The sequence below is a fragment of the Vulpes vulpes genome, chromosome 16 (genome assembly GCF_048418805.1).
Source record: "Vulpes vulpes isolate BD-2025 chromosome 16, VulVul3, whole genome shotgun sequence".
NCBI lineage: Eukaryota > Metazoa > Chordata > Mammalia > Carnivora > Canidae > Vulpes > Vulpes vulpes.
In genome coordinates this window covers 86,555,927-86,566,744 of record NC_132795.1, presented here as the reverse complement: position 1 = coordinate 86,566,744, position 10,818 = coordinate 86,555,927, and positions in this window count along the sequence as shown.

Genomic DNA, 10,818 nt, shown 5'->3' with positions numbered 1-10,818 from the left:
TTACTCCAGGTGTCCTTTTTTCAGCCATCACCTTTCATACACCCCCCGCCCCCCGCAACACACGCACACATATAGATACGCTATAAGAGAGAGGGAGTAGATAATCTGATTTGATTTCCTACTAGGAATTCATGTTAAAAGGCCGTACCATGAAGGCGGCTCTTCCTTCTATCTTCTCTACCTTTTTAATTTATTTTAATTATATTAATAAAATAGTCCATTGCTTTTTTTTTTTTTTTCCTGCCTGGGGAAATTTTCTTCCCTTTTAGGTACTTTTCTCTTGTCTTCTTTTCTCTATAGGATTAAGTGTGCATTGGCCTAAGGCTTTTCTCCTTGGAGAGCCGTGGCCAACTCTTACATCTGCTTCTTCTTTCTTGTGGCTGTAGCTGTGAAAATTCTAAAATCATGTCTCGAATATTAAAAGAAATTAGTCATCTCTGTCTTCTTATATTAATCTTATATTCTTACCAATTTGTTTTTTTATTCATTTTTTTGCTTGAAAAGGAGATCTTGAGATATAGATTTGGGTTCACAAGAAGAAGAAGAATCCTTTCCATACTTACTAATGTTTGGGTTCAACCTATCATCTTTCATGAGAATACCTTAACATCCTCCTGTTCTTCCTCCTTTCCCAATCCATTCCCTACCCAGCACTCAGAGTGTTACTTTTAAAATGTCTGTCTCCTGATTAAAATGTTTTCTCATTTAATCACATCTATCTCCTACTTAAAATGGCTTCCCTTTACACTGAGAACAAAATGTAAATACTGTCAGATGGCATAAGATGCTTTAATTCCATCTGCCTCCTGAAACTCATTCTTCTTCACCTTGCTCACATCTCTTCAGTTGCCCTGGACTTATTTTGGTCTTTGACTCTGTCAAGATCCTTCTGGCATCAGTCTTTGCATATGGTCTCTTCTGTCTGAAAATTCTCCTTCCAAACCCCTTTTCTTTATCTGGTTCTATGTGCCCGTCTGTTAGGTGTCAGGTTAAACGTCAGTCTTATACAAGCCTTCCTTGATTTCTTATTTTATAGAAAACCCCTCTGTCATCCTCACACTGGAGCTATTATGGTGTCTTGTAGAATTATCATAATTTATAATCATAATCTGTCTCCTCCATTTTACTATAAAATCCATGAGTCTGATCATGGAACAGATCATATCTGTTTTGTTCACCCTGTATGACATCTACATGTGCTCAGGTGCCCTTACTGAATCTGTGAGAATGTGATGCTTTGGGGGAAAAGATCCTAGCATGCTTTCATTGCTTGACTTTTGGAAAGGGTGGCGGTGGAGGCTGACACTGCTGACCTTTGCATATTCCACTCATGTCCTTTAGGATCCCTTTGTTGTTTTGGTGCATTTTAGTTCCTTGGGTGTCTTCATTCCCAGCAGCTAGCTTCTGCATCTGTTTGGCAGGGTTGCTTTCAGTCCAGTAACAATCTCCAGGACCTGAATGTGGGGATTTATAGCCCTCAGGGGTCCAAGCCCTTAACCAAGGTCTGATGAGTTTTGAGGGAGGAAGTATCAGTACTCATCTCTCTTGTGTCTGTTAAAGACTACAATCTCCTTTGTCTTCATTGAGCCATGGTTACTGTATACTGTGGGACTTCGCTTAGTCTTACACTAACTTGACTTCCATTCACCTCTTCATTACCTCACTTCCTCACTAGTCTAACTGAGGTTTCTAACAAATGACTTTTGCACAAATCTTTGACTCAGAATCTGTCTGGGGAACTCTATTTGAGATATCAACTTCAGAGGAGAGGCTTTTAAATGTTTCTCATGTCCTTACTACATAATATTGACCTAGGTTGTCAGTCAAATCCTATTATTTCTTGTTTAAACAGGCACAGATGGAGAATGTGTTGGAAAGGCCTTAGTGATCCACCCATCCAATGGCCTTGTTTTATTGATGAGGGACTGAGCAGTAGAGGGGTGTGTGCTCTGCACAAGGTCACAGCCTTCATGAGCTGCGGGGTGGCAACAAGGACTAGAATCCTGATGTTCTTGACACCCAGACTCATGCTTTACATCAAGAAATTTTCATAAATTTAAATTGGGTGATTTAAAAAGGATGAAAAGAAATCAAACACTATTAAGGTAAAACAAATTGGCCTGCAGATAAAAATAATTCACAGGGATATTAAAGACCACTGAAATATAACTTAAGGAAAAACTGAACAGATGACAACTTAGTGTCCTTTACTACATTTTATTCTGCAGTTTTATATAAATGTCATTTCCTCTAATGTCTCCTTCAGAATAAATTCAAGTAAGTATGTAGCTGGAACATATGTGTATTGCATGTGTGTGTCTACATATCTATGTATCACATAACATTGAATTCAAGGAATCCTCTTAAAAGTAAAAATTTGAAATATTTACAAAATTACCATTAAAAGCCATTGTATAGCTGCTTTATATATTGTGATGAATAATAGCTTCATATGTCTTACTTGAGAGGCCTCAAAGTGCCTTAAGTGTATTGTACTTGTGACTTATGAGGTTCCCAGACAAGACATAAACCCATAATTTTCTGTAGACGCTCTTACTCAAAATGATGGACTCAACCTAGAGTGGAATTGATTTATTAGAATTCTTTTCTTCAGATGATGAAGCTAACATATAACTCCAAATTCTCTGATTAATGAAAAGGTTCTAATATCAGAGCTAGCACATCATCATGAATTGGCCTCTAAAACTAATTTAAGCCAAGTTGTAAATACTACTTAATAAAAAACACCTAGTGCTCTATGGTATGTATTGGTGTGTGTGTGGGGGGGGGGGGGGGGCTAATGCATACAGTCATAGGCGCGTGAAATTTTATGGGAGATGGAGAGGTCTCTTCTCATGACATCAATTTCATTATTACCAAAGGGTTAGAGAACTATTATGATGGTTGTGCTGGGAGGGGCAGGATTGGAAATGTAAATATATTGCCTTGAAGCCCATTTCTGATAGCTTAGCATTATTTCAACTGAAATAAAAACACAAGAGTGCAATGCTTTTCAATAGGTAGAGTGAGAAGGGATTTAATTATCACTCAAACTTCCACACCATGCAGGGATGCCCTAAATATCATTTCTTGATATTTAGAAGTGATGTTTGAGTACTGCCAGAGACAAAAAGTTTAATCCTTGGGCAGCCTGAGTGGTTTAGCACCGCCTTCGGCCCAGAGCGTGATCCTGGAGACCCAGAATCCCACATCGGGGTCCCTGCATGGAGCCTGCTTCTCCCTCTGCCTGCGTCTGTGTCTCTCTCTCTCTCTCTCTCTGTCTCTGAATAAATAAATGAAATCTTAAAAAAAAAAGAAACAATAGGGGCGTATGAAAATTATTTTTAAAAAGTTTAATCCTTACAGTTTTAGACAACTGTAAGTCTTTGAAAAATTTAATTTATATTCAGATGAAGTATATGTCCTTATAAATCCAAAACCCTTGTCAGAATTCTGGCCTGTAGTGATATATAGAATTGTGTGGTCTTTCTTGCATGGGACAATTTTTCTGACATTTGAAGACAGACAGCTGCTGTGTGTCCATCCCTCTTTGCCTTTCTATATGGAAATTGAAGACTTTGTAATGTTTTAAGCATTTCTCATGCTACATGGTTTCTGTATTTTTCATAATTCTGCCGTGGGTTAATTGGTGAAATTCTCTCTTCAAATGTGGTATCCAATTGAGAAAACAGTACCTTTGCTGCTCCTAATTTGTTCATTCAACAAATATTTAGTGTCTATTTTGTATCAGGAATTATTCTAGATACTGATTGAGGAATGAAAGGGTCCTTGTCATCATGGTGTTTCTGTGTATGCCAAAAGTACACATTTTAAAATGTGATCTACCTCCCTAGATCCAAATACTCTTCTTTTTACGTAGTCTAAAATTTTTTTAGAAATTTTAAATTAGCAAGTAAATCATAGTATTTCTTCATATTTAGTCATTAATTAAAATATTCAGAGTTTTCCACATGACTGTGGCTCAATCTCCCATTCTAACTTCTATGTTTAATCATTTTTAAAATGAATACATTTTTTAGATTTAATCTCATCATCCAATATGAAAGTCTTTATAATTTAATCTTACCTCTGAATTGGCCCTTCTGATTTTGTGTAAAAGAATGGATAGAGGTTTTTTTGTGAATTTGTTAAGCTGTAGTAAAAAAATATTTTTTAGGAAAAAAGTCAAGTACGAGATCTCATGATCTCATAGTACACTTATATTACTCTTGGTTTCAAGATGGTAGTGTCACTTAAAACAAATGTCATGTTTTTAAAAATTTTATCAAGTTTTTAATATTAATTCCAGTATGGTTTATAGTGTTATCTTAGTTTGAGATGTACAATATAGTGATTCAACACTTTTATATATTATTCATTGTTCATCATGGTAAGTGTACTCTTAATCTCCTTCATCTATTCCATCAATCCCTCTACCCACCTCTCCTCTGATAACCATCAATTTGTTCTCTATAGTTAAAAGTCTGTTTTTTGGTTTGGATTTTTTTTTTATTGGTTTGGTTTCTTAAATTCCTAATATGAATGAAGTCATATGGTATTTGTCTTTCTGTACTGACTTATTTCACTTAGCATTTTACTCTCTAGCTCCATTCATATTGTTGCAAATGGCAAGATTTCATTCTTTTTTATGATTAATATTCCTTTGTGTGTGTGTGTGTGTGTGTGTGTGTGTGTGTATTTACCACTTCTTTATCTATTCATCTATTGATGGATGGATACATGGGTTGCTTCCACTAATTTGGCTATTGTAAATAATGCTGCAATAAGTATTGGGGTGTATATATCCTTTTGAATTAGTGGCTTTTGTATTCTTTGAGTAAATACCCAGTAGTGGAATTACTGGATCATACAGTAATTCTATTTGTATTTTTTTGAGAATCTTCATGCTGTTTTCCACAGTGGCTGCATTTCCATTGACAGTGCACAGTGTTAATTTTTCTCCATATCCTCACCAACACTTGTTTCTTGGGTTTTGACACTAGCCATTCTGACAGGTATAAGGTCATATCTCATTGTGGTTTTGATTTGCATTTCCTTCATGATTAATGTTACTGAGAATCTTTTCATGTAACTATTGGCTATCTGTATGGCTTCTTTGGAAAAATGTCTGTTCATGTCTTCTGCCCATTTTTTAATTGGATTATTTGGGGGCTTTAGTGTTGAGTTGTGTAAGTTCTTTATATATTTGGATAGTAACCCTTTATCAGATATGGCATTTGCAAATGTCTTCTCCCATTCAATAGGTTGTCTTTTTTATTGTTTGCTTTGCTGTGCAGAAGCCTTTTATTTTGGTGCAGTTTCAATAGTTTATTTTTGCTTTTGTTTCCCTTGCCTGAGGAGACATATCCAGAAGAATGTTGCTATGGCTAATGTCAGAGAAATTACTACTTGTGCTCTCTTCTAGAATTTTTGTGGTTTCAGATCTAACATTTAGACTTTTAATCCATTTTGAGTTTATTTTTGTGTAAGGTGTAAGAAAGTGGTCCAATTTCATTCTTCTTCATATAACTGTCCAGTTTTATCAACACCATTTGTTGAAGAGACTGTCTTTTTTTCCACTGCATATTCTTGCCTCCTTTGTTGAAGATTAATTGACCCTATAATTGTGGGTTTATTTCTGGGTTCTCTATTCCATTCCATCAAATATCATGCTTTAAAAAAAATACTGTTCAATGATACCAAATTTCCCAGAAATTCTACTCCCATGGATAATTATGGTTAACAATTATACTGCACGTATTTTATATAATTGGTATCATACTATATACTTCTGCTTTCTAACTTACATATCATACATGTATTTCTATTTTAAAATGTAATATTTATGTCCTTTTGAATGTATGCATGTTATTCTACTGTATAGGTATACTGCGATTTGTTTAATTTATTCATTGTTCATTGACACATAAGCTATTTCCAAACTTTTTCCATTATTAACAACATGGCACATGCCTAATGGGCTATATACCTTCGTGTACTTATACTAGCCTTACCTTAAGGTAAACTTCCAGAAGTGAGTTAAATTATGTACAGATTAAATTTTATAATGCCTTACTAGATTGCCCTTTAGAAAGCATGAAAAATTTACACAGCCACCTCCAGTATATTAGAGTTCTCATTTCTTTATATCTTTGCTAACAAGATGAATTGAAGAATCTTTTTAATCACTGTCCTTGATATTTCTATTTTAATTTTCATTTACATGTTTAGTAATAATTTTTTAATGTATTAACTTGTTACTTGTCCCGGTTTCTATTTGGGAGATTTAATCTTTCTCTTGATTTACAAGAATATAACTAAGCTTTTTGATCGTATTGCACAAATTTATCTTTTAATATCTATCTTTTGCATACAGTGTATATAAAATGTGTGCTGTCGTATGTAAAAAACTTTTTCTACTGTTGATTTCTTCTTTAATCAGATACCTTTAGATCCAAATGAACAACAGATGATTAAAACAGCATTCTAATATCAAACTGGAACTTGGAGAGGGCTGAAGAGTTATAAAACAATCCTGGCAGATAGTTTCATATAACATCAAGCAAAGACAATCTCTCCCAAACCTCGATTTCTGTATTAAAAAGAAAGAAAGAAAGAAAAAGGAAAGAAAAAGAAAAAAGAAAAGTACTGAGAATAAAAATGTTTGTCTTGTATAGAGGGATGTTGTGATGATGGGGTAATGTATATGCTAGGAATTGTTTACTATGTAAGGCACAATTCAAGTACTATCTTTTCATCCCATCCCCTTTTAACTACTCTAGTTATAGGACTCCAACATGATATGGCATCTAGTTCTCTTATCTGCAGTTTGTAGAACCAATATCTTAATTTCTTTTCAGAAAGTACTTCATATTCAATCTTGTGGTACTCCTGCCATTTTGCATGATTTTTAAACATCACTGGCAAGTTGTGCCTGATGCTTAGGATTCAGTTCATTATGGTCTAGAGAGAGACAAAAATTCATGTAAGGTCTCTGGGGGCGCTCTTGCTACTTCCTTACTTCGCTTGAGTTTTCAATTCCCTCTAAAACACTTTGGTTCTCTTTTGCAGTTTGGAGATTATTCTCCTTGAAGAAAAGGATGGAATACTTTTGTTTTCCTCCTTAACCCTGCTTCCTAGCAGCAAGATTTTTCTATTCCTGCTTTTTTTTGCTTTGAATATAGACACCCTGTGGTTATTGTTGGTTTTTTTAAGCTTTCTCCTAGATAGAGTTTAACTTTCCAAAATAATTTCTGTGTATTTTTTTCCTCAATATTTTCTGTATTTGTTTTAGGTTATATCCCATTTCCTATCTATCAAGATACTATGATTAGGGGAACTGGATGAGTCAGGTACATTTTGTTAGAGACCATAGAGAGAATTTTCTCACCCAAAATCTTGAGAAATGCCAACGCCATGAGGAACCTGTGAGAAGAAAAAAACCAAGAAGTTATCTGGTGGCGTACAATCAATGGGCTAAAAAGCATTGTGAAGCCAGCAACCAGAGAGATTAGATCAAATGAAATGTAACAGAAAAAATTAATCACAAGGGATGTACTGAAGCCAAGAGGAGCTGTGTTTGTTGCTTGCTTTTAAGGACTGGCTGGAGGTGGTTTAAAAATGAATATTCTTACACTCTTTTTCAGATGGCCTAAGATTCTCGTAAATTCAGAAGTGGGGATGCCTGGGTGGCTCAGTGGTTAAGCATCTGCCTTTGGCTCAGGGCATGATCCTGGAGCCCTGGGATCGAGTCCTGCATAGGGCTCCCTGCATGGAGCCTGCTTCTCCCTCTGCCTGTGTCTCTGCCTCTCTCTCTGTGTCTCTCATGAATAAATAAATAAAATCTTTAAAAAAAGTTCAGAAGTGATTGCACTTCTGATTCCATTTATTATCCTCTTTGATATGGACAGGGCTATTCACAGATCGGTGGTTCAGCTCTGTAAAAATTTAAGTCTTATAAGATTGGGAATCAATAGAAAGTTAGCAATCCTTTGAACTGGCATGGATTAGTTCTGTCACAGGTCATTGGGAGTGTAAAAAGAGACTTGTTCAGTTAAGTAAAGTGCTCTGGTCCTTTGCTGGGAAGATGGAGGGACATCTAATGAAGCCTTGCTATATGTTGGTATCAGGATAATGGTGGAAGAACTCAGCTGAAGGCTGGAAAAATCAAATATACTGAAGTAGCAGAAGACAGGAAACAACTGCTTGGCAGGCTTTTATTTCAGTCTGATTCCTGTACATCAATGTAGAGAGAACTGACATCTTGACAGTAGTGTGTCTTCTAATCCATGAGTGTGGTATATAAACACTTTCACTTAGATTTTTTTAAAGAGCTTTTAAAATTTATTTGAGAGGGGGAGAGAACACATGCACGCCTGTGAGAGAGAGAGAGAGAAAGAGAGAGCATGAGTAGGGAGAGGGGCAGGGGGAGAGGGAGAAGGAGACTCCTGAGCAGGGAGCCCAGTGTGGAGCTCCATCCCAGAACCTAGGATCATGACCTGAGCTAAAGGCAGGCAACTGACTGAGCCACATGGGCACCCCAACTTGGATCTTCTTTAATTTTATCAATAATTTATTCTATAGGTTTACCTGTTTTTCAGAAAATTTATACGTAGGGGTTGATGTAATCATGCTATTGTAAATTATTTTGTTTAAAATTGTATTTGCTACTTGTAGCCAACAAATAGAAATAAATTGTTCAATGGCTTTGGTAGATGCATTTATTATTTATAAGTTTTTCTATAGTTTAGTTTTATTATACATACAATTGTCATCTAGATAAGATAGACTTTTAGGTCTTCTTTTTACATAAAACTTATACTTTTTGTAGATTAAATTTTTGAGAGGAATTTTATATGCTGGAATTAAGCAAAACAAGTAAAGTGTAATCTGTTTCTAGGTGCTTGGTAAGGACCATAGGAAAGTATAGGTGGTGCATGAGAAATAACACCAGGTTGGTCCAATTATAGAAAAAAGATTAATTTTGTAAAAATATTGGCCATTTTCATAAGGCACTAATATTTCTTATATCCAACTGTTTGATGACAGGTCTTAGCAACCGATATTCATAAATAAATAAAACAAAGTACCAATAGCCAGCCCAAGATGTTCAAATTTGATCTATTAAAAATTTTAAAACAGATAGGTCTTCTTAGAGAACATGAAAATCATACTCAAGGCAATAGCCAGGGCATGGTCTATGCGGACTTAGAGAAGAAAGTGAAAAATGAAATATTTCTTTGTTTTTTAGAATATAGGTGCGATACATCTTTTTTTTTTTAATTTTTATTTATTTATGATAGTCACACAGAGAGAGAGAGAGATGCAGAGACACAGGCAGAGGGAGAAGCAGGCTCCATGCACCGGGAGCCCGATGTGGGATTCGATCCCGGGTCTCCAGGATTGTGCCCTGGGCCAAAGGCAGGCGCTAAACCGCTGCGCCACCCAGGGATCCCAGGTGTGATACATCTTACTGTGATTTTGCCAATTTATTTATTTGCCAATGAATTGTGTATTTGAAAACTACACATAGACCATTCTATACCGGTTTTTTCCAAAAGTGAATTCTAGAAAATGGATAAGTTGATAGAGCTAATGGTCACATATCCAGGTTAAATAATTTGAAAAGATTAACTAATAATGCATTGTATGCTTCAATGATAAGATAACAGATATGATAAATGATGTAAATGATCCTTCTCTTATTATCTGAAAGATAAGTCTGTGCTAACAGGAAGGTGTTAAGTCAAGGGAAGATACCAATAAAATCACATAAGAAAAACTTTTTTGAGAAGAAATAGCTGAAAGGGTTTCCTCTCCCCCCCCCCCACACACACACAAGTGACTATACTATTTACTGTGAAAATAGCCAGTAAACAGAATACCAGCCTGGATTTAAAAGACAGGGCTACGCATTAAGATACACCCTCTCATCCCCAGAGAATATGGAACAACTGTCAAGCAGCAGCAACCTGTGATTGAAATGACCACCTCAAAAAAAAAAGAAAAAAAAAAGAAAAAAGAAATGACCACCTCTTTTTCCCCTGGAAAGTGACAATTAATCCAGAGTGAGAAGGGTCATGATATTCTTCAGATTAAAGAAATAGAAATTTTAAGGGTGGTATATGGACAAGAACTCTGGATTTTAAGTGAAAAGGGAGGGGAAAGGCATGAGTGTCTGGAAGGCATTTGAGTCAAGAATGGAGAAGAATAACCATTGGTTTTGGGTTTTTTGTTTTTGTTTGGTTTGGTTTTGCTTTGTGTTTGGAATGTACTTATTACTGACCCTGAAAGTGTGTTAGGAACCAAACATACATTTTCTTATTTAATATCAAGTTAACTTTGTGAGATACACATTTTCATTCCCATTTCACAGATCAGTAAACAAATGTTTTGTCACATTAAGTCCCTTGATGGAGATGAACAGTTTAATTAGTCAATGAAGCAGTCAGAATTCAAACCCATGTCTCCTGGGCTACAGATGCTGGACATTTTTTTTTTTTTTGCAGCATATCTGTTGTACAAAGTTGAATGAATGAATTAACCCCTCACCCCTCAATTTCCTCACCTACAGAGGTGGACAGTAACACTGATCTCATATGGTTGTTATGAGAAATATTTGGGGATAATCCACAGCAAAGACTCAGAATAGGGCTTGTCACAAAGTGGGTCTCAGGAATTGGTGGTGGAAAGGTTGGAGCAGTGGAGTGCAGTAGAGGACTATGGTGAAACTTGAGGCAGGTGCTTTACCAAGACATGCGACCCCAAGAGAGAGTGGGACACACAACAAAGCAATTTTGAAGGAGGAAAATAGATACA